At 37.5% G+C, this 19193-nt stretch overlaps 43 non-coding genes across 43 annotated transcripts; 21 read left to right on the forward strand and 22 right to left on the reverse strand.

The window, feature by feature from the left end:
* Nucleotides 1–4781: 4781 nt before the first annotated feature.
* Trnar-acg (transfer RNA arginine (anticodon ACG)) lies at nt 4782–4854 on the reverse strand. The gene has a single exon. It is a non-coding gene; the product is annotated as a tRNA-Arg (tRNA).
* A 268-nt stretch (nt 4855–5122) lies between these two features.
* Trnad-guc (transfer RNA aspartic acid (anticodon GUC)) lies at nt 5123–5194 on the forward strand. Its single transcript has one exon. It is a non-coding gene; the product is annotated as a tRNA-Asp (tRNA).
* A 245-nt stretch (nt 5195–5439) lies between these two features.
* Nucleotides 5440–5512, reverse strand: Trnar-acg (transfer RNA arginine (anticodon ACG)). The gene has a single exon. It is a non-coding gene; the product is annotated as a tRNA-Arg (tRNA).
* Nucleotides 5513–5780: 268 nt separating this feature from the next.
* Trnad-guc (transfer RNA aspartic acid (anticodon GUC)) lies at nt 5781–5852 on the forward strand. Its single transcript has one exon. It is a non-coding gene; the product is annotated as a tRNA-Asp (tRNA).
* Nucleotides 5853–6097: 245 nt separating this feature from the next.
* On the reverse strand, nt 6098–6170 carry Trnar-acg (transfer RNA arginine (anticodon ACG)). The gene has a single exon. It is a non-coding gene; the product is annotated as a tRNA-Arg (tRNA).
* A 268-nt stretch (nt 6171–6438) lies between these two features.
* On the forward strand, nt 6439–6510 carry Trnad-guc (transfer RNA aspartic acid (anticodon GUC)). The gene has a single exon. It is a non-coding gene; the product is annotated as a tRNA-Asp (tRNA).
* Nucleotides 6511–6755: 245 nt separating this feature from the next.
* Trnar-acg (transfer RNA arginine (anticodon ACG)) lies at nt 6756–6828 on the reverse strand. Its single transcript has one exon. It is a non-coding gene; the product is annotated as a tRNA-Arg (tRNA).
* A 268-nt stretch (nt 6829–7096) lies between these two features.
* Trnad-guc (transfer RNA aspartic acid (anticodon GUC)) lies at nt 7097–7168 on the forward strand. The gene has a single exon. It is a non-coding gene; the product is annotated as a tRNA-Asp (tRNA).
* Nucleotides 7169–7413: 245 nt separating this feature from the next.
* Trnar-acg (transfer RNA arginine (anticodon ACG)) lies at nt 7414–7486 on the reverse strand. The gene has a single exon. It is a non-coding gene; the product is annotated as a tRNA-Arg (tRNA).
* A 268-nt stretch (nt 7487–7754) lies between these two features.
* Nucleotides 7755–7826, forward strand: Trnad-guc (transfer RNA aspartic acid (anticodon GUC)). Its single transcript has one exon. It is a non-coding gene; the product is annotated as a tRNA-Asp (tRNA).
* A 245-nt stretch (nt 7827–8071) lies between these two features.
* Nucleotides 8072–8144, reverse strand: Trnar-acg (transfer RNA arginine (anticodon ACG)). Its single transcript has one exon. It is a non-coding gene; the product is annotated as a tRNA-Arg (tRNA).
* A 585-nt stretch (nt 8145–8729) lies between these two features.
* Nucleotides 8730–8802, reverse strand: Trnar-acg (transfer RNA arginine (anticodon ACG)). Its single transcript has one exon. It is a non-coding gene; the product is annotated as a tRNA-Arg (tRNA).
* Nucleotides 8803–9070: 268 nt separating this feature from the next.
* On the forward strand, nt 9071–9142 carry Trnad-guc (transfer RNA aspartic acid (anticodon GUC)). The gene has a single exon. It is a non-coding gene; the product is annotated as a tRNA-Asp (tRNA).
* Nucleotides 9143–9387: 245 nt separating this feature from the next.
* Trnar-acg (transfer RNA arginine (anticodon ACG)) lies at nt 9388–9460 on the reverse strand. Its single transcript has one exon. It is a non-coding gene; the product is annotated as a tRNA-Arg (tRNA).
* Nucleotides 9461–9728: 268 nt separating this feature from the next.
* On the forward strand, nt 9729–9800 carry Trnad-guc (transfer RNA aspartic acid (anticodon GUC)). The gene has a single exon. It is a non-coding gene; the product is annotated as a tRNA-Asp (tRNA).
* A 245-nt stretch (nt 9801–10045) lies between these two features.
* On the reverse strand, nt 10046–10118 carry Trnar-acg (transfer RNA arginine (anticodon ACG)). The gene has a single exon. It is a non-coding gene; the product is annotated as a tRNA-Arg (tRNA).
* A 268-nt stretch (nt 10119–10386) lies between these two features.
* Nucleotides 10387–10458, forward strand: Trnad-guc (transfer RNA aspartic acid (anticodon GUC)). The gene has a single exon. It is a non-coding gene; the product is annotated as a tRNA-Asp (tRNA).
* A 245-nt stretch (nt 10459–10703) lies between these two features.
* Nucleotides 10704–10776, reverse strand: Trnar-acg (transfer RNA arginine (anticodon ACG)). The gene has a single exon. It is a non-coding gene; the product is annotated as a tRNA-Arg (tRNA).
* A 268-nt stretch (nt 10777–11044) lies between these two features.
* Nucleotides 11045–11116, forward strand: Trnad-guc (transfer RNA aspartic acid (anticodon GUC)). The gene has a single exon. It is a non-coding gene; the product is annotated as a tRNA-Asp (tRNA).
* Nucleotides 11117–11361: 245 nt separating this feature from the next.
* Nucleotides 11362–11434, reverse strand: Trnar-acg (transfer RNA arginine (anticodon ACG)). Its single transcript has one exon. It is a non-coding gene; the product is annotated as a tRNA-Arg (tRNA).
* A 268-nt stretch (nt 11435–11702) lies between these two features.
* Nucleotides 11703–11774, forward strand: Trnad-guc (transfer RNA aspartic acid (anticodon GUC)). The gene has a single exon. It is a non-coding gene; the product is annotated as a tRNA-Asp (tRNA).
* A 245-nt stretch (nt 11775–12019) lies between these two features.
* Trnar-acg (transfer RNA arginine (anticodon ACG)) lies at nt 12020–12092 on the reverse strand. Its single transcript has one exon. It is a non-coding gene; the product is annotated as a tRNA-Arg (tRNA).
* Nucleotides 12093–12360: 268 nt separating this feature from the next.
* Trnad-guc (transfer RNA aspartic acid (anticodon GUC)) lies at nt 12361–12432 on the forward strand. The gene has a single exon. It is a non-coding gene; the product is annotated as a tRNA-Asp (tRNA).
* Nucleotides 12433–12677: 245 nt separating this feature from the next.
* On the reverse strand, nt 12678–12750 carry Trnar-acg (transfer RNA arginine (anticodon ACG)). Its single transcript has one exon. It is a non-coding gene; the product is annotated as a tRNA-Arg (tRNA).
* A 268-nt stretch (nt 12751–13018) lies between these two features.
* Nucleotides 13019–13090, forward strand: Trnad-guc (transfer RNA aspartic acid (anticodon GUC)). The gene has a single exon. It is a non-coding gene; the product is annotated as a tRNA-Asp (tRNA).
* A 245-nt stretch (nt 13091–13335) lies between these two features.
* Trnar-acg (transfer RNA arginine (anticodon ACG)) lies at nt 13336–13408 on the reverse strand. The gene has a single exon. It is a non-coding gene; the product is annotated as a tRNA-Arg (tRNA).
* A 268-nt stretch (nt 13409–13676) lies between these two features.
* On the forward strand, nt 13677–13748 carry Trnad-guc (transfer RNA aspartic acid (anticodon GUC)). The gene has a single exon. It is a non-coding gene; the product is annotated as a tRNA-Asp (tRNA).
* A 245-nt stretch (nt 13749–13993) lies between these two features.
* Trnar-acg (transfer RNA arginine (anticodon ACG)) lies at nt 13994–14066 on the reverse strand. The gene has a single exon. It is a non-coding gene; the product is annotated as a tRNA-Arg (tRNA).
* Nucleotides 14067–14334: 268 nt separating this feature from the next.
* On the forward strand, nt 14335–14406 carry Trnad-guc (transfer RNA aspartic acid (anticodon GUC)). Its single transcript has one exon. It is a non-coding gene; the product is annotated as a tRNA-Asp (tRNA).
* Nucleotides 14407–14651: 245 nt separating this feature from the next.
* Nucleotides 14652–14724, reverse strand: Trnar-acg (transfer RNA arginine (anticodon ACG)). The gene has a single exon. It is a non-coding gene; the product is annotated as a tRNA-Arg (tRNA).
* Nucleotides 14725–14992: 268 nt separating this feature from the next.
* Trnad-guc (transfer RNA aspartic acid (anticodon GUC)) lies at nt 14993–15064 on the forward strand. Its single transcript has one exon. It is a non-coding gene; the product is annotated as a tRNA-Asp (tRNA).
* A 245-nt stretch (nt 15065–15309) lies between these two features.
* Trnar-acg (transfer RNA arginine (anticodon ACG)) lies at nt 15310–15382 on the reverse strand. Its single transcript has one exon. It is a non-coding gene; the product is annotated as a tRNA-Arg (tRNA).
* Nucleotides 15383–15650: 268 nt separating this feature from the next.
* On the forward strand, nt 15651–15722 carry Trnad-guc (transfer RNA aspartic acid (anticodon GUC)). The gene has a single exon. It is a non-coding gene; the product is annotated as a tRNA-Asp (tRNA).
* Nucleotides 15723–15967: 245 nt separating this feature from the next.
* On the reverse strand, nt 15968–16040 carry Trnar-acg (transfer RNA arginine (anticodon ACG)). Its single transcript has one exon. It is a non-coding gene; the product is annotated as a tRNA-Arg (tRNA).
* Nucleotides 16041–16308: 268 nt separating this feature from the next.
* On the forward strand, nt 16309–16380 carry Trnad-guc (transfer RNA aspartic acid (anticodon GUC)). The gene has a single exon. It is a non-coding gene; the product is annotated as a tRNA-Asp (tRNA).
* Nucleotides 16381–16625: 245 nt separating this feature from the next.
* Nucleotides 16626–16698, reverse strand: Trnar-acg (transfer RNA arginine (anticodon ACG)). Its single transcript has one exon. It is a non-coding gene; the product is annotated as a tRNA-Arg (tRNA).
* Nucleotides 16699–16966: 268 nt separating this feature from the next.
* On the forward strand, nt 16967–17038 carry Trnad-guc (transfer RNA aspartic acid (anticodon GUC)). Its single transcript has one exon. It is a non-coding gene; the product is annotated as a tRNA-Asp (tRNA).
* Nucleotides 17039–17283: 245 nt separating this feature from the next.
* Trnar-acg (transfer RNA arginine (anticodon ACG)) lies at nt 17284–17356 on the reverse strand. The gene has a single exon. It is a non-coding gene; the product is annotated as a tRNA-Arg (tRNA).
* A 268-nt stretch (nt 17357–17624) lies between these two features.
* Nucleotides 17625–17696, forward strand: Trnad-guc (transfer RNA aspartic acid (anticodon GUC)). Its single transcript has one exon. It is a non-coding gene; the product is annotated as a tRNA-Asp (tRNA).
* Nucleotides 17697–17941: 245 nt separating this feature from the next.
* Trnar-acg (transfer RNA arginine (anticodon ACG)) lies at nt 17942–18014 on the reverse strand. The gene has a single exon. It is a non-coding gene; the product is annotated as a tRNA-Arg (tRNA).
* A 268-nt stretch (nt 18015–18282) lies between these two features.
* Trnad-guc (transfer RNA aspartic acid (anticodon GUC)) lies at nt 18283–18354 on the forward strand. The gene has a single exon. It is a non-coding gene; the product is annotated as a tRNA-Asp (tRNA).
* Nucleotides 18355–18599: 245 nt separating this feature from the next.
* Trnar-acg (transfer RNA arginine (anticodon ACG)) lies at nt 18600–18672 on the reverse strand. Its single transcript has one exon. It is a non-coding gene; the product is annotated as a tRNA-Arg (tRNA).
* A 268-nt stretch (nt 18673–18940) lies between these two features.
* Nucleotides 18941–19012, forward strand: Trnad-guc (transfer RNA aspartic acid (anticodon GUC)). The gene has a single exon. It is a non-coding gene; the product is annotated as a tRNA-Asp (tRNA).
* Nucleotides 19013–19193: the final 181 nt, after the last annotated feature.

A 19193-nucleotide genomic window follows, 5' to 3' on the forward strand; every position in this document is an offset into this window, starting at 1 on the left:
AACATATTGCCAAGCATCTATCATTTCAATATAAAATTTAGGAAGTAATTTACAATCTTCCTTATTAAGTGTCATACAAAAACAGTAATTATCAATATTCATACCACGAATTTTTCTTAAAAAATATTTCATGGTATTTTTCCACATAGCTGTACATTCCTCATTGAAATATCTACTAACAAATTTCAACCTGAATGATAATAATTTTAAATATATATCTGGATAATTTATTCCACCCTCATCTTTTTTCCCCACTAAAACTCTATACTTTACTAAATGCGACGCATGACCCCATAAAAAATCTAAACAACACTTTTTGATATCATCTAAAGCCCATTCAGGTATCGAGGTTACAGCTATGGTATACCAAAGCCTAGACATAAGTAATGTAGAAACAACAGTTGCTCTTCCAAAAAGCGTTAACTGTCTTTGTTGCCACAACTTAGTAATTGCTTTTATTTTCTTTACCTTGTCTTTCCAATTAAGTTCATCACACATATTCTTATTTTTACCTACATATACACCTAAAACCTGAACACAATCCTCACAATATTTGAGCCCAATATGTTCTTGCTCTGCGAGACTAATTTTAGCAGTACCTATGCACAATATCTCAGATTTTGACTTGTTTACTTTTGATCCTGATGCTTTGCCATATCTATCAAATACATCCATAGTTTTACAAATAGAATTCTTATCACCTAAAGTCAAAGTTGTGTCATCTGCATGTTGATAAATAAGTGACATAATATTTACATGTGGTATTACTACTCCCTTTATATCAATACATTTACTTATTGCACATTGCAAAGGTTCAGCTGACAATACATACAAAAGAGCGCTAATAGGGCACCCTTGACGAATACCATTGCTAATCTTAAAATATTTTGTTAAAAAACCATTACATTTTATGGAACTCTTTATATCTGTATAAAATATTTCTATCCATTTAATAAATCTTTCACCAAAACCATATCTTTTAAGAACAGAAATAAGATATGTGTGAGACACTTTATCAAAAGCTTTTTCCTGGTCCATTTTTACAATATACCCTTCTAAACCTTCAGACTCAATTATATCAATAATATCTCTAATGCTAGCTATTGCATCAGCTATGTCTCTACCCGGTATGCAACATGTTTGAAATATTGATATAATTCTACTCAAAACCTTTTTAAAACGATTAGCCATTATTTTTGCTAAAATTTTATAATCTACTTGAAGTAATGATATTGGTCTATAATTTTTCAAACATTTCCTTTCACCTTTGTTTTTATATATCAAACTTATTATACCACATTTCATTGATCTAGACATACATAATTGTTCTTCTACAGTTTGAAAAAGCTTTAAAAGAATATCTTTCAAAGAACTAAAAAATGTACAATAAAATTCTACTGTCAAACCATCTGATCCTGGACTTTTGTTTTTTGACATTTTTTTAAGGGAAAATTCAATCTCTTGTAAAGAAATATCTTCATCACACATAATACTATCATCTTCTGTAATTTTAACATCAACATTTTCTAAAAATTCATTCATAACAGTTTCATCAATTTCAACACTTGAGTATAGTTTCTTATAAAATTTATACTCGACATCCAAAATATCTTCTGTGTTACAAACACTTTCATTGTTATCATTCAATAACTCTTTGATACAATTTGATTCTTGTTTATGTTTCTCAAGTTGTAAAAAATATTTTGTACATTTGTCGCTTTCAGTAGCCCAGTATGCCTTTGAGCGAAGAATTGCTCCTTTACATCTTTCTTCTTCCAAAGCACTTAATTCCATCTTTAAATTTTCATAATAAGCTAAATCAACAATTTCACCATTAGCTATTCTTTCAGATATTCTTTGTAATCTACTCTGTATAGAAAAAAATTTAGAATGTTTCTCTTTGAAAATTCTTTTTCCAAAAACTTGACTAAACTTTTTAATTTTATATTTCAGGTTATCCCACCATATTAAAAATTCAGTGCCATACAATGGACACTTTTTTGCTTCTTCTATAGTATTTTTAATCTTCTCAATATACTCATCATTTGTAAGTAAAGAATTATTCAATATCCACAACCCTGGTCCTTTTTCCACATTTTCAAAATTAATTTTCATTTCTACAAAACTATGATCACTCAAAGAAGTATCATAGTGAAAAATATTTTGTATAAATACAGTTAATTGTCTATTCACCAAAAAATAATCCAGCCTAGACTGTTTTAAAACTCCATTATATATCATTTTCCTAGAAAACACTCTTTTATTGGGATTTCTAAATCTCCAAATATCATACAAATCCGAATCATTCATCAAATGTTCCAACTTTCTAAAAGCATTATCAACCTTATGACCTGTTTTGGTACATCTATCTAGGTCAGACAATGTGGTATTCCAGTCACCACCTATAATAATGTTATCAAAATTCAACATATAATTTTGTAAAAAGCTAAAAAATTCTACCCTTTCATTGACGTTATTTGGTGCATATATGTTAACAATATTACAAACAATATCATTATATTGAAATTCTATATGAATAAATCTACCATGTTCATCATTATGTACAAGTTTTACATTTTCACAATATTTTCTACTTACTAAAATAGCAACACCTTGCCTTCTATTTATGCCATTACTCATCAATATTTTACCATTATACAATTGTTCAATACTTTCAACTAACTCAATATCCCAAAATGTTTCTTGTAATAACAATATATCAATATTTCTTTCATTAGCAATTGAAAAATATTTTTTACAATTAACTATATTTCTCAGGCCATTACAGTTGTGACTCACTAACAGTACCATGGCTAAGTACAGTAATAAAATAAAAATTTTACAATCCATTTTTACCTTTTTTTACATACGGAGCTGATCTAACCTTAACTTTATCAACCTTAGGAAAAAATTTCATTATATTTCTTCTTGTTTTGACTGACTTTTTTAATTGACTTTGTTTAAATCTTGAACCAGAGACACTTAAAATATTTTCATTTTTCCTGTCTCTACCGGTTGCACCATCAACACAACCAGATACATGTTCTTCATTATCACTATTCTCATCAAAAGACTCATAGTCAGTTTCCATACTCTCCAAATTTTCACTCTCATTTTCAGTTTCATTATCACTGATCTCTACATTATCTTTAGTAACAAAATTATCTACTTGAGTATCATTGCACTTGTGTACATCAACATTAATGACAATATCATTTTTATCATTTACATTTTTGACATTAAGACTAAGTTCATTATCAAAGTCATCTTCTTTCTTTTCTTGAACCTTTTCTTTTGTCCCTTCTTCACTCCTCTTGGTCTCTGTCTGCACAGGAACCTTTGAATCATCATTGGCTTCTTCCCTTGAAATGTTGTCACCATTATTCTTCACGTCCAATTCATCTACCATATTCGCCTCTTCATTATCTTCACCATCTTCTTCAGGAAGCTGATCATCACTACCATCTTGCCTTGATACAAGAGCTTCATCATTTCCCTCCATTTCATTCTCATTTTCATCAATTTGAATTATCTCATCTACTTGTTCATTGCTATCAATTCCAGAGCCTGTCGTGCCTTGTACGCCACAAGAACAGTCATTGTAATGTTGTTTGCATACCGCGCAATAACATACACAAGGTTTTCCTCTGCAATATGGGCAAATTCCATCATCCTCCTTTTTACAAAAACATCTATTAGGCAAGCTGCGGCATGTATCACACTTCTTCGCAGTACATTCTCTCATTTTATGTCCCTGCTCATCACAACCCTCACAAATTAGCTGTGGACATTGTCTGTACTTGTGATGAGGGGATCCACACTTATTACACAATGTTCTTTGATGATTATGAACAACTCGAAAAAATTTCGGTCCTAAACCTGTTTCAAATTTCATTGACCACGGCAATGAAACCATTCCAGGAGGAAATTTGACATGAACATATCGCGTTCCATCTGCCACTTGTGTCCTCGGATGAACATGTCTAAACAGGTCAGATTTTATTTCACATCCTTTATTGATCAACGGTTGTAAGATTTCTTCATCGTCCATGTATGCTGGTAGATGCATAATTGACACAACTACCACATCATTAAATTGAAATATACAATTAAATTTATCTTCTCCAATTTCAACTCCATTTGTCATTTTAATAGCGGTATCCTCATCGTCTGTTGTCACTTCATATGACAGTTTGTTTTCCGACGGAACAACGGCTAAAATTGTATTTTCTCCACATAAATTCTCTAAGATTTCAATCACTTTAGTAGCGGAATATTTCCAATTGGGTATATTGTCAATACGCACCGTACATTCTTTTCTATAAATCCTACTACCTCTTACAAATCTAGGTTCCTTATATTTATTCTTTTGTCTTTGATTTTCCTTTTCATTAACTTTAACCACACTTTCTGGTGCTTTCTTATCCATTTTTCCAATGTCTTTTTGGTTTTTGGACATATCTCAAATAAAAGTCAGACACACCGAAACTACCCCCCTTATCCTGCGCTACACAGCAGGAATAAGGGGAAAATAAACAGTTAAACACGCGGTTTTCTCTGTTATTAAAGTCTTTTACATCTATATTAAATACGGAAACAGTTTATACAACAATAACTTTCATATAACTCACCAAATTCACAATTCAAACGGAGCACATTTCAGGTAAACATCCTGTTGAAAGGTGCGTTCGTCAAGTATATGGACAATTACTAGCGCATGCGCATTAAAGACCGAACGAATTCTTGTACATGGTGTTAAAAAGCATTGACAAAAAACTATCCGAGCTTGCCAGGATTCGAACCTGGAATCTTCTGATCCGTAGTCAGACGCGTTATCCGTTGCGCCACAAGCCCTTAGACGCTGGTGTTCCTATTTTACTCTATATACCTTTGACTCTACGAATTGTCTTCAATGATATCTCGCATTGCCTTGTCCATCTTAGATGCATTATTATAACTCCCAGAATCAAACTTTTTTCTGCAAATAACACTCCTATTCGTTATGATGCACACTTATATCTCTCAGTTGAGGGAAGCGGGAAAAGTAGCTTTTCTGGCTTTTGTGTTGGTAATTTCTAAAAGTTTAGCTTTATCTGTTAAAATTTGTGCTCTCACCGTCAAGTCCTCGGTAGTATAGTGGTTAGTATCCCCGCCTGTCACGCGGGAGACCGGGGTTCGATTCCCCGCCGGGGAGGACATTATTTTTGTTATATCCTTCTAACATGTTGAATGTAAAGATTGGCAAACAGCCACAACATATAATATATGTGCTAATAAAAGATTCCACCAAAACCCTAGCTATCAATGAGTTCAAATTGTTTCTGACGTTTGGATACTCTATAATCTGTTCAGACATTTCTTTTAAATGTAACTTCTGACTGTCCACTATATATGCGTGTTTCAAAAGGGAGTGTTAAAAAGCATTGACAAAAAACTATCCGAGCTTGCCAGGATTCGAACCTGGAATCTTCTGATCCGTAGTCAGACGCGTTATCCGTTGCGCCACAAGCCCTTAGACGCTGGTGTTCCTATTTTACTCTATATACCTTTGACTCTACGAATTGTCTTCAATGATATCTCGCATTGCCTTGTCCATCTTAGATGCATTATTATAACTCCCAGAATCAAACTTTTTTCTGCAAATAACACTCCTATTCGTTATGATGCACACTTATATCTCTCAGTTGAGGGAAGCGGGAAAAGTAGCTTTTCTGGCTTTTGTGTTGGTAATTTCTAAAAGTTTAGCTTTATCTGTTAAAATTTGTGCTCTCACCTTCAAGTCCTCGGTAGTATAGTGGTTAGTATCCCCGCCTGTCACGCGGGAGACCGGGGTTCGATTCCCCGCCGGGGAGGACATTATTTTTGTTATATCCTTCTAACATGTTGAATGTAAAGATTGGCAAACAGCCACAACATATAATATATGTGCTAATAAAAGATTCCACCAAAACCCTAGCTATCAATGAGTTCAAATTGTTTCTGACGTTTGGATACTCTATAATCTGTTCAGACATTTCTTTTAAATGTAACTTCTGACTGTCCACTATATATGCGTGTTTCAAAAGGGAGTGTTAAAAAGCATTGACAAAAAACTATCCGAGCTTGCCAGGATTCGAACCTGGAATCTTCTGATCCGTAGTCAGACGCGTTATCCGTTGCGCCACAAGCCCTTAGACGCTGGTGTTCCTATTTTACTCTATATACCTTTGACTCTACGAATTGTCTTCAATGATATCTCGCATTGCCTTGTCCATCTTAGATGCATTATTATAACTCCCAGAATCAAACTTTTTTCTGCAAATAACACTCCTATTCGTTATGATGCACACTTATATCTCTCAGTTGAGGGAAGCGGGAAAAGTAGCTTTTCTGGCTTTTGTGTTGGTAATTTCTAAAAGTTTAGCTTTATCTGTTAAAATTTGTGCTCTCACCGTCAAGTCCTCGGTAGTATAGTGGTTAGTATCCCCGCCTGTCACGCGGGAGACCGGGGTTCGATTCCCCGCCGGGGAGGACATTATTTTTGTTATATCCTTCTAACATGTTGAATGTAAAGATTGGCAAACAGCCACAACATATAATATATGTGCTAATAAAAGATTCCACCAAAACCCTAGCTATCAATGAGTTCAAATTGTTTCTGACGTTTGGATACTCTATAATCTGTTCAGACATTTCTTTTAAATGTAACTTCTGACTGTCCACTATATATGCGTGTTTCAAAAGGGAGTGTTAAAAAGCATTGACAAAAAACTATCCGAGCTTGCCAGGATTCGAACCTGGAATCTTCTGATCCGTAGTCAGACGCGTTATCCGTTGCGCCACAAGCCCTTAGACGCTGGTGTTCCTATTTTACTCTATATACCTTTGACTCTACGAATTGTCTTCAATGATATCTCGCATTGCCTTGTCCATCTTAGATGCATTATTATAACTCCCAGAATCAAACTTTTTTCTGCAAATAACACTCCTATTCGTTATGATGCACACTTATATCTCTCAGTTGAGGGAAGCGGGAAAAGTAGCTTTTCTGGCTTTTGTGTTGGTAATTTCTAAAAGTTTAGCTTTATCTGTTAAAATTTGTGCTCTCACCTTCAAGTCCTCGGTAGTATAGTGGTTAGTATCCCCGCCTGTCACGCGGGAGACCGGGGTTCGATTCCCCGCCGGGGAGGACATTATTTTTGTTATATCCTTCTAACATGTTGAATGTAAAGATTGGCAAACAGCCACAACATATAATATATGTGCTAATAAAAGATTCCACCAAAACCCTAGCTATCAATGAGTTCAAATTGTTTCTGACGTTTGGATACTCTATAATCTGTTCAGACATTTCTTTTAAATGTAACTTCTGACTGTCCACTATATATGCGTGTTTCAAAAGGGAGTGTTAAAAAGCATTGACAAAAAACTATCCGAGCTTGCCAGGATTCGAACCTGGAATCTTCTGATCCGTAGTCAGACGCGTTATCCGTTGCGCCACAAGCCCTTAGACGCTGGTGTTCCTATTTTACTCTATATACCTTTGACTCTACGAATTGTCTTCAATGATATCTCGCATTGCCTTGTCCATCTTAGATGCATTATTATAACTCCCAGAATCAAACTTTTTTCTGCAAATAACACTCCTATTCGTTATGATGCACACTTATATCTCTCAGTTGAGGGAAGCGGGAAAAGTAGCTTTTCTGGCTTTTGTGTTGGTAATTTCTAAAAGTTTAGCTTTATCTGTTAAAATTTGTGCTCTCACCGTCAAGTCCTCGGTAGTATAGTGGTTAGTATCCCCGCCTGTCACGCGGGAGACCGGGGTTCGATTCCCCGCCGGGGAGGACATTATTTTTGTTATATCCTTCTAACATGTTGAATGTAAAGATTGGCAAACAGCCACAACATATAATATATGTGCTAATAAAAGATTCCACCAAAACCCTAGCTATCAATGAGTTCAAATTGTTTCTGACGTTTGGATACTCTATAATCTGTTCAGACATTTCTTTTAAATGTAACTTCTGACTGTCCACTATATATGCGTGTTTCAAAAGGGAGTGTTAAAAAGCATTGACAAAAAACTATCCGAGCTTGCCAGGATTCGAACCTGGAATCTTCTGATCCGTAGTCAGACGCGTTATCCGTTGCGCCACAAGCCCTTAGACGCTGGTGTTCCTATTTTACTCTATATACCTTTGACTCTACGAATTGTCTTCAATGATATCTCGCATTGCCTTGTCCATCTTAGATGCATTATTATAACTCCCAGAATCAAACTTTTTTCTGCAAATAACACTCCTATTCGTTATGATGCACACTTATATCTCTCAGTTGAGGGAAGCGGGAAAAGTAGCTTTTCTGGCTTTTGTGTTGGTAATTTCTAAAAGTTTAGCTTTATCTGTTAAAATTTGTGCTCTCACCTTCAAGTCCTTGGTAGTATAGTGGTTAGTATCCCCGCCTGTCACGCGGGAGACCGGGGTTCGATTCCCCGCCGGGGAGGACATTATTTTTGTTATATCCTTCTAACATGTTGAATGTAAAGATTGGCAAACAGCCACAACATATAATATATGTGCTAATAAAAGATTCCACCAAAACCCTAGCTATCAATGAGTTCAAATTGTTTCTGACGTTTGGATACTCTATAATCTGTTCAGACATTTCTTTTAAATGTAACTTCTGACTGTCCACTATATATGCGTGTTTCAAAAGGGAGTGTTAAAAAGCATTGACAAAAAACTATCCGAGCTTGCCAGGATTCGAACCTGGAATCTTCTGATCCGTAGTCAGACGCGTTATCCGTTGCGCCACAAGCCCTTAGACGCTGGTGTTCCTATTTTACTCTATATACCTTTGACTCTACGAATTGTCTTCAATGATATCTCGCATTGCCTTGTCCATCTTAGATGCATTATTATAACTCCCAGAATCAAACTTTTTTCTGCAAATAACACTCCTATTCGTTATGATGCACACTTATATCTCTCAGTTGAGGGAAGCGGGAAAAGTAGCTTTTCTGGCTTTTGTGTTGGTCATTTCTAAAAGTTTAGCTTTATCTGTTAAAATTTGTGCTCTCACCTTCAAGTCCTCGGTAGTATAGTGGTTAGTATCCCCGCCTGTCACGCGGGAGACCGGGGTTCGATTCCCCGCCGGGGAGGACATTATTTTTGTTATATCCTTCTAACATGTTGAATGTAAAGATTGGCAAACAGCCACAACATATAATATATGTGCTAATAAAAGATTCCACCAAAACCCTAGCTATCAATGAGTTCAAATTGTTTCTGACGTTTGGATACTCTATAATCTGTTCAGACATTTCTTTTAAATGTAACTTCTGACTGTCCACTATATATGCGTGTTTCAAAAGGGAGTGTTAAAAAGCATTGACAAAAAACTATCCGAGCTTGCCAGGATTCGAACCTGGAATCTTCTGATCCGTAGTCAGACGCGTTATCCGTTGCGCCACAAGCCCTTAGACGCTGGTGTTCCTATTTTACTCTATATACCTTTGACTCTACGAATTGTCTTCAATGATATCTCGCATTGCCTTGTCCATCTTAGATGCATTATTATAACTCCCAGAATCAAACTTTTTTCTGCAAATAACACTCCTATTCGTTATGATGCACACTTATATCTCTCAGTTGAGGGAAGCGGGAAAAGTAGCTTTTCTGGCTTTTGTGTTGGTAATTTCTAAAAGTTTAGCTTTATCTGTTAAAATTTGTGCTCTCACCGTCAAGTCCTCGGTAGTATAGTGGTTAGTATCCCCGCCTGTCACGCGGGAGACCGGGGTTCGATTCCCCGCCGGGGAGGACATTATTTTTGTTATATCCTTCTAACATGTTGAATGTAAAGATTGGCAAACAGCCACAACATATAATATATGTGCTAATAAAAGATTCCACCAAAACCCTAGCTATCAATGAGTTCAAATTGTTTCTGACGTTTGGATACTCTATAATCTGTTCAGACATTTCTTTTAAATGTAACTTCTGACTGTCCACTATATATGCGTGTTTCAAAAGGGAGTGTTAAAAAGCATTGACAAAAAACTATCCGAGCTTGCCAGGATTCGAACCTGGAATCTTCTGATCCGTAGTCAGACGCGTTATCCGTTGCGCCACAAGCCCTTAGACGCTGGTGTTCCTATTTTACTCTATATACCTTTGACTCTACGAATTGTCTTCAATGATATCTCGCATTGCCTTGTCCATCTTAGATGCATTATTATAACTCCCAGAATCAAACTTTTTTCTGCAAATAACACTCCTATTCGTTATGATGCACACTTATATCTCTCAGTTGAGGGAAGCGGGAAAAGTAGCTTTTCTGGCTTTTGTGTTGGTAATTTCTAAAAGTTTAGCTTTATCTGTTAAAATTTGTGCTCTCACCTTCAAGTCCTCGGTAGTATAGTGGTTAGTATCCCCGCCTGTCACGCGGGAGACCGGGGTTCGATTCCCCGCCGGGGAGGACATTATTTTTGTTATATCCTTCTAACATGTTGAATGTAAAGATTGGCAAACAGCCACAACATATAATATATGTGCTAATAAAAGATTCCACCAAAACCCTAGCTATCAATGAGTTCAAATTGTTTCTGACGTTTGGATACTCTATAATCTGTTCAGACATTTCTTTTAAATGTAACTTCTGACTGTCCACTATATATGCGTGTTTCAAAAGGGAGTGTTAAAAAGCATTGACAAAAAACTATCCGAGCTTGCCAGGATTCGAACCTGGAATCTTCTGATCCGTAGTCAGACGCGTTATCCGTTGCGCCACAAGCCCTTAGACGCTGGTGTTCCTATTTTACTCTATATACCTTTGACTCTACGAATTGTCTTCAATGATATCTCGCATTGCCTTGTCCATCTTAGATGCATTATTATAACTCCCAGAATCAAACTTTTTTCTGCAAATAACACTCCTATTCGTTATGATGCACACTTATATCTCTCAGTTGAGGGAAGCGGGAAAAGTAGCTTTTCTGGCTTTTGTGTTGGTCATTTCTAAAAGTTTAGCTTTATCTGTTAAAATTTGTGCTCTCACCTTCAAGTCCTCGGTAGTATAGTGGTTAGTATCCCCGCCTGTCACGCGGGAGACCGGGGTTCGATTCCCCGCCGGGGAGGACATTATTTTTGTTATATCCTTCTAACATGTTGAATGTAAAGATTGGCAAACAGCCACAACATATAATATATGTGCTAATAAAAGATTCCACCAAAACCCTAGCTATCAATGAGTTCAAATTGTTTCTGACGTTTGGATACTCTATAATCTGTTCAGACATTTCTTTTAAATGTAACTTCTGACTGTCCACTATATATGCGTGTTTCAAAAGGGAGTGTTAAAAAGCATTGACAAAAAACTATCCGAGCTTGCCAGGATTCGAACCTGGAATCTTCTGATCCGTAGTCAGACGCGTTATCCGTTGCGCCACAAGCCCTTAGACGCTGGTGTTCCTATTTTACTCTATATACCTTTGACTCTACGAATTGTCTTCAATGATATCTCGCATTGCCTTGTCCATCTTAGATGCATTATTATAACTCCCAGAATCAAACTTTTTTCTGCAAATAACACTCCTATTCGTTATGATGCACACTTATATCTCTCAGTTGAGGGAAGCGGGAAAAGTAGCTTTTCTGGCTTTTGTGTTGGTAATTTCTAAAAGTTTAGCTTTATCTGTTAAAATTTGTGCTCTCACCGTCAAGTCCTCGGTAGTATAGTGGTTAGTATCCCCGCCTGTCACGCGGGAGACCGGGGTTCGATTCCCCGCCGGGGAGGACATTATTTTTGTTATATCCTTCTAACATGTTGAATGTAAAGATTGGCAAACAGCCACAACATATAATATATGTGCTAATAAAAGATTCCACCAAAACCCTAGCTATCAATGAGTTCAAATTGTTTCTGACGTTTGGATACTCTATAATCTGTTCAGACATTTCTTTTAAATGTAACTTCTGACTGTCCACTATATATGCGTGTTTCAAAAGGGAGTGTTAAAAAGCATTGACAAAAAACTATCCGAGCTTGCCAGGATTCGAACCTGGAATCTTCTGATCCGTAGTCAGACGCGTTATCCGTTGCGCCACAAGCCCTTAGACGCTGGTGTTCCTATTTTACTCTATATACCTTTGACTCTACGAATTGTCTTCAATGATATCTCGCATTGCCTTGTCCATCTTAGATGCATTATTATAACTCCCAGAATCAAACTTTTTTCTGCAAATAACACTCCTATTCGTTATGATGCACACTTATATCTCTCAGTTGAGGGAAGCGGGAAAAGTAGCTTTTCTGGCTTTTGTGTTGGTCATTTCTAAAAGTTTAGCTTTATCTGTTAAAATTTGTGCTCTCACCTTCAAGTCCTCGGTAGTATAGTGGTTAGTATCCCCGCCTGTCACGCGGGAGACCGGGGTTCGATTCCCCGCCGGGGAGGACATTATTTTTGTTATATCCTTCTAACATGTTGAATGTAAAGATTGGCAAACAGCCACAACATATAATATATGTGCTAATAAAAGATTCCACCAAAACCCTAGCTATCAATGAGTTCAAATTGTTTCTGACGTTTGGATACTCTATAATCTGTTCAGACATTTCTTTTAAATGTAACTTCTGACTGTCCACTATATATGCGTGTTTCAAAAGGGAGTGTTAAAAAGCATTGACAAAAAACTATCCGAGCTTGCCAGGATTCGAACCTGGAATCTTCTGATCCGTAGTCAGACGCGTTATCCGTTGCGCCACAAGCCCTTAGACGCTGGTGTTCCTATTTTACTCTATATACCTTTGACTCTACGAATTGTCTTCAATGATATCTCGCATTGCCTTGTCCATCTTAGATGCATTATTATAACTCCCAGAATCAAACTTTTTTCTGCAAATAACACTCCTATTCGTTATGATGCACACTTATATCTCTCAGTTGAGGGAAGCGGGAAAAGTAGCTTTTCTGGCTTTTGTGTTGGTAATTTCTAAAAGTTTAGCTTTATCTGTTAAAATTTGTGCTCTCACCGTCAAGTCCTCGGTAGTATAGTGGTTAGTATCCCCGCCTGTCACGCGGGAGACCGGGGTTCGATTCCCCGCCGGGGAGGACATTATTTTTGTTATATCCTTCTAACATGTTGAATGTAAAGATTGGCAAACAGCCACAACATATAATATATGTGCTAATAAAAGATTCCACCAAAACCCTAGCTATCAATGAGTTCAAATTGTTTCTGACGTTTGGATACTCTATAATCTGTTCAGACATTTCTTTTAAATGTAACTTCTGACTGTCCACTATATATGCGTGTTTCAAAAGGGAGTGTTAAAAAGCATTGACAAAAAACTATCCGAGCTTGCCAGGATTCGAACCTGGAATCTTCTGATCCGTAGTCAGACGCGTTATCCGTTGCGCCACAAGCCCTTAGACGCTGGTGTTCCTATTTTACTCTATATACCTTTGACTCTACGAATTGTCTTCAATGATATCTCGCATTGCCTTGTCCATCTTAGATGCATTATTATAACTCCCAGAATCAAACTTTTTTCTGCAAATAACACTCCTATTCGTTATGATGCACACTTATATCTCTCAGTTGAGGGAAGCGGGAAAAGTAGCTTTTCTGGCTTTTGTGTTGGTAATTTCTAAAAGTTTAGCTTTATCTGTTAAAATTTGTGCTCTCACCGTCAAGTCCTCGGTAGTATAGTGGTTAGTATCCCCGCCTGTCACGCGGGAGACCGGGGTTCGATTCCCCGCCGGGGAGGACATTATTTTTGTTATATCCTTCTAACATGTTGAATGTAAAGATTGGCAAACAGCCACAACATATAATATATGTGCTAATAAAAGATTCCACCAAAACCCTAGCTATCAATGAGTTCAAATTGTTTCTGACGTTTGGATACTCTATAATCTGTTCAGACATTTCTTTTAAATGTAACTTCTGACTGTCCACTATATATGCGTGTTTCAAAAGGGAGTGTTAAAAAGCATTGACAAAAAACTATCCGAGCTTGCCAGGATTCGAACCTGGAATCTTCTGATCCGTAGTCAGACGCGTTATCCGTTGCGCCACAAGCCCTTAGACGCTGGTGTTCCTATTTTACTCTATATACCTTTGACTCTACGAATTGTCTTCAATGATATCTCGCATTGCCTTGTCCATCTTAGATGCATTATTATAACTCCCAGAATCAAACTTTTTTCTGCAAATAACACTCCTATTCGTTATGATGCACACTTATATCTCTCAGTTGAGGGAAGCGGGAAAAGTAGCTTTTCTGGCTTTTGTGTTGGTCATTTCTAAAAGTTTAGCTTTATCTGTTAAAATTTGTGCTCTCACCTTCAAGTCCTCGGTAGTATAGTGGTTAGTATCCCCGCCTGTCACGCGGGAGACCGGGGTTCGATTCCCCGCCGGGGAGGACATTATTTTTGTTATATCCTTCTAACATGTTGAATGTAAAGATTGGCAAACAGCCACAACATATAATATATGTGCTAATAAAAGATTCCACCAAAACCCTAGCTATCAATGAGTTCAAATTGTTTCTGACGTTTGGATACTCTATAATCTGTTCAGACATTTCTTTTAAATGTAACTTCTGACTGTCCACTATATATGCGTGTTTCAAAAGGGAGTGTTAAAAAGCATTGACAAAAAACTATCCGAGCTTGCCAGGATTCGAACCTGGAATCTTCTGATCCGTAGTCAGACGCGTTATCCGTTGCGCCACAAGCCCTTAGACGCTGGTGTTCCTATTTTACTCTATATACCTTTGACTCTACGAATTGTCTTCAATGATATCTCGCATTGCCTTGTCCATCTTAGATGCATTATTATAACTCCCAGAATCAAACTTTTTTCTGCAAATAACACTCCTATTCGTTATGATGCACACTTATATCTCTCAGTTGAGGGAAGCGGGAAAAGTAGCTTTTCTGGCTTTTGTGTTGGTAATTTCTAAAAGTTTAGCTTTATCTGTTAAAATTTGTGCTCTCACCGTCAAGTCCTCGGTAGTATAGTGGTTAGTATCCCCGCCTGTCACGCGGGAGACCGGGGTTCGATTCCCCGCCGGGGAGGACATTATTTTTGTTATATCCTTCTAACATGTTGAATGTAAAGATTGGCAAACAGCCACAACATATAATATATGTGCTAATAAAAGATTCCACCAAAACCCTAGCTATCAATGAGTTCAAATTGTTTCTGACGTTTGGATACTCTATAATCTGTTCAGACATTTCTTTTAAATGTAACTTCTGACTGTCCACTATATATGCGTGTTTCAAAAGGGAGTGTTAAAAAGCATTGACAAAAAACTATCCGAGCTTGCCAGGATTCGAACCTGGAATCTTCTGATCCGTAGTCAGACGCGTTATCCGTTGCGCCACAAGCCCTTAGACGCTGGTGTTCCTATTTTACTCTATATACCTTTGACTCTACGAATTGTCTTCAATGATATCTCGCATTGCCTTGTCCATCTTAGATGCATTATTATAACTCCCAGAATCAAACTTTTTTCTGCAAATAACACTCCTATTCGTTATGATGCACACTTATATCTCTCAGTTGAGGGAAGCGGGAAAAGTAGCTTTTCTGGCTTTTGTGTTGGTAATTTCTAAAAGTTTAGCTTTATCTGTTAAAATTTGTGCTCTCACCGTCAAGTCCTCGGTAGTATAGTGGTTAGTATCCCCGCCTGTCACGCGGGAGACCGGGGTTCGATTCCCCGCCGGGGAGGACATTATTTTTGTTATATCCTTCTAACATGTTGAATGTAAAGATTGGCAAACAGCCACAACATATAATATATGTGCTAATAAAAGATTCCACCAAAACCCTAGCTATCAATGAGTTCAAATTGTTTCTGACGTTTGGATACTCTATAATCTGTTCAGACATTTCTTTTAAATGTAACTTCTGACTGTCCACTATATATGCGTGTTTCAAAAGGGAGTGTTAAAAAGCATTGACAAAAAACTATCCGAGCTTGCCAGGATTCGAACCTGGAATCTTCTGATCCGTAGTCAGACGCGTTATCCGTTGCGCCACAAGCCCTTAGACGCTGGTGTTCCTATTTTACTCTATATACCTTTGACTCTACGAATTGTCTTCAATGATATCTCGCATTGCCTTGTCCATCTTAGATGCATTATTATAACTCCCAGAATCAAACTTTTTTCTGCAAATAACACTCCTATTCGTTATGATGCACACTTATATCTCTCAGTTGAGGGAAGCGGGAAAAGTAGCTTTTCTGGCTTTTGTGTTGGTAATTTCTAAAAGTTTAGCTTTATCTGTTAAAATTTGTGCTCTCACCTTCAAGTCCTCGGTAGTATAGTGGTTAGTATCCCCGCCTGTCACGCGGGAGACCGGGGTTCGATTCCCCGCCGGGGAGGACATTATTTTTGTTATATCCTTCTAACATGTTGAATGTAAAGATTGGCAAACAGCCACAACATATAATATATGTGCTAATAAAAGATTCCACCAAAACCCTAGCTATCAATGAGTTCAAATTGTTTCTGACGTTTGGATACTCTATAATCTGTTCAGACATTTCTTTTAAATGTAACTTCTGACTGTCCACTATATATGCGTGTTTCAAAAGGGAGTGTTAAAAAGCATTGACAAAAAACTATCCGAGCTTGCCAGGATTCGAACCTGGAATCTTCTGATCCGTAGTCAGACGCGTTATCCGTTGCGCCACAAGCCCTTAGACGCTGGTGTTCCTATTTTACTCTATATACCTTTGACTCTACGAATTGTCTTCAATGATATCTCGCATTGCCTTGTCCATCTTAGATGCATTATTATAACTCCCAGAATCAAACTTTTTTCTGCAAATAACACTCCTATTCGTTATGATGCACACTTATATCTCTCAGTTGAGGGAAGCGGGAAAAGTAGCTTTTCTGGCTTTTGTGTTGGTAATTTCTAAAAGTTTAGCTTTATCTGTTAAAATTTGTGCTCTCACCGTCAAGTCCTCGGTAGTATAGTGGTTAGTATCCCCGCCTGTCACGCGGGAGACCGGGGTTCGATTCCCCGCCGGGGAGGACATTATTTTTGTTATATCCTTCTAACATGTTGAATGTAAAGATTGGCAAACAGCCACAACATATAATATATGTGCTAATAAAAGATTCCACCAAAACCCTAGCTATCAATGAGTTCAAATTGTTTCTGACGTTTGGATACTCTATAATCTGTTCAGACATTTCTTTTAAATGTAACTTCTGACTGTCCACTATATATGCGTGTTTCAAAAGGGAGTGTTAAAAAGCATTGACAAAAAACTATCCGAGCTTGCCAGGATTCGAACCTGGAATCTTCTGATCCGTAGTCAGACGCGTTATCCGTTGCGCCACAAGCCCTTAGACGCTGGTGTTCCTATTTTACTCTATATACCTTTGACTCTACGAATTGTCTTCAATGATATCTCGCATTGCCTTGTCCATCTTAGATGCATTATTATAACTCCCAGAATCAAACTTTTTTCTGCAAATAACACTCCTATTCGTTATGATGCACACTTATATCTCTCAGTTGAGGGAAGCGGGAAAAGTAGCTTTTCTGGCTTTTGTGTTGGTAATTTCTAAAAGTTTAGCTTTATCTGTTAAAATTTGTGCTCTCACCTTCAAGTCCTCGGTAGTATAGTGGTTAGTATCCCCGCCTGTCACGCGGGAGACCGGGGTTCGATTCCCCGCCGGGGAGGACATTATTTTTGTTATATCCTTCTAACATGTTGAATGTAAAGATTGGCAAACAGCCACAACATATAATATATGTGCTAATAAAAGATTCCACCAAAACCCTAGCTATCAATGAGTTCAAATTGTTTCTGACGTTTGGATACTCTATAATCTGTTCAGACATTTCTTTTAAATGTAACTTCTGACTGTCCACTATATATGCGTGTTTCAAAAGGGAGTGTTAAAAAGCATTGACAAAAAACTATCCGAGCTTGCCAGGATTCGAACCTGGAATCTTCTGATCCGTAGTCAGACGCGTTATCCGTTGCGCCACAAGCCCTTAGACGCTGGTGTTCCTATTTTACTCTATATACCTTTGACTCTACGAATTGTCTTCAATGATATCTCGCATTGCCTTGTCCATCTTAGATGCATTATTATAACTCCCAGAATCAAACTTTTTTCTGCAAATAACACTCCTATTCGTTATGATGCACACTTATATCTCTCAGTTGAGGGAAGCGGGAAAAGTAGCTTTTCTGGCTTTTGTGTTGGTCATTTCTAAAAGTTTAGCTTTATCTGTTAAAATTTGTGCTCTCACCTTCAAGTCCTCGGTAGTATAGTGGTTAGTATCCCCGCCTGTCACGCGGGAGACCGGGGTTCGATTCCCCGCCGGGGAGGACATTATTTTTGTTATATCCTTCTAACATGTTGAATGTAAAGATTGGCAAACAGCCACAACATATAATATATGTGCTAATAAAAGATTCCACCAAAACCCTAGCTATCAATGAGTTCAAATTGTTTCTGACGTTTGGATACTCTATAATCTGTTCAGACATTTCTTTTAAATGTAACTTCTGACTGTCCACTATATATGCGTGTTTCAAAAGGGAGTGTTAAAAAGCATTGACAAAAAACTATCCGAGCTTGCCAGGATTCGAACCTGGAATCTTCTGATCCGTAGTCAGACGCGTTATCCGTTGCGCCACAAGCCCTTAGACGCTGGTGTTCCTATTTTACTCTATATACCTTTGACTCTACGAATTGTCTTCAATGATATCTCGCATTGCCTTGTCCATCTTAGATGCATTATTATAACTCCCAGAATCAAACTTTTTTCTGCAAATAACACTCCTATTCGTTATGATGCACACTTATATCTCTCAGTTGAGGGAAGCGGGAAAAGTAGCTTTTCTGGCTTTTGTGTTGGTAATTTCTAAAAGTTTAGCTTTATCTGTTAAAATTTGTGCTCTCACCGTCAAGTCCTCGGTAGTATAGTGGTTAGTATCCCCGCCTGTCACGCGGGAGACCGGGGTTCGATTCCCCGCCGGGGAGGACATTATTTTTGTTATATCCTTCTAACATGTTGAATGTAAAGATTGGCAAACAGCCACAACATATAATATATGTGCTAATAAAAGATTCCACCAAAACCCTAGCTATCAATGAGTTCAAATTGTTTCTGACGTTTGGATACTCTATAATCTGTTCAGACATTTCTTTTAAATGTAACTTC

The sequence above is a fragment of the Mytilus galloprovincialis genome, chromosome 8, assembly GCF_965363235.1.
Source record: "Mytilus galloprovincialis chromosome 8, xbMytGall1.hap1.1, whole genome shotgun sequence".
NCBI classification, from domain to species: domain Eukaryota; kingdom Metazoa; phylum Mollusca; class Bivalvia; order Mytilida; family Mytilidae; genus Mytilus; species Mytilus galloprovincialis.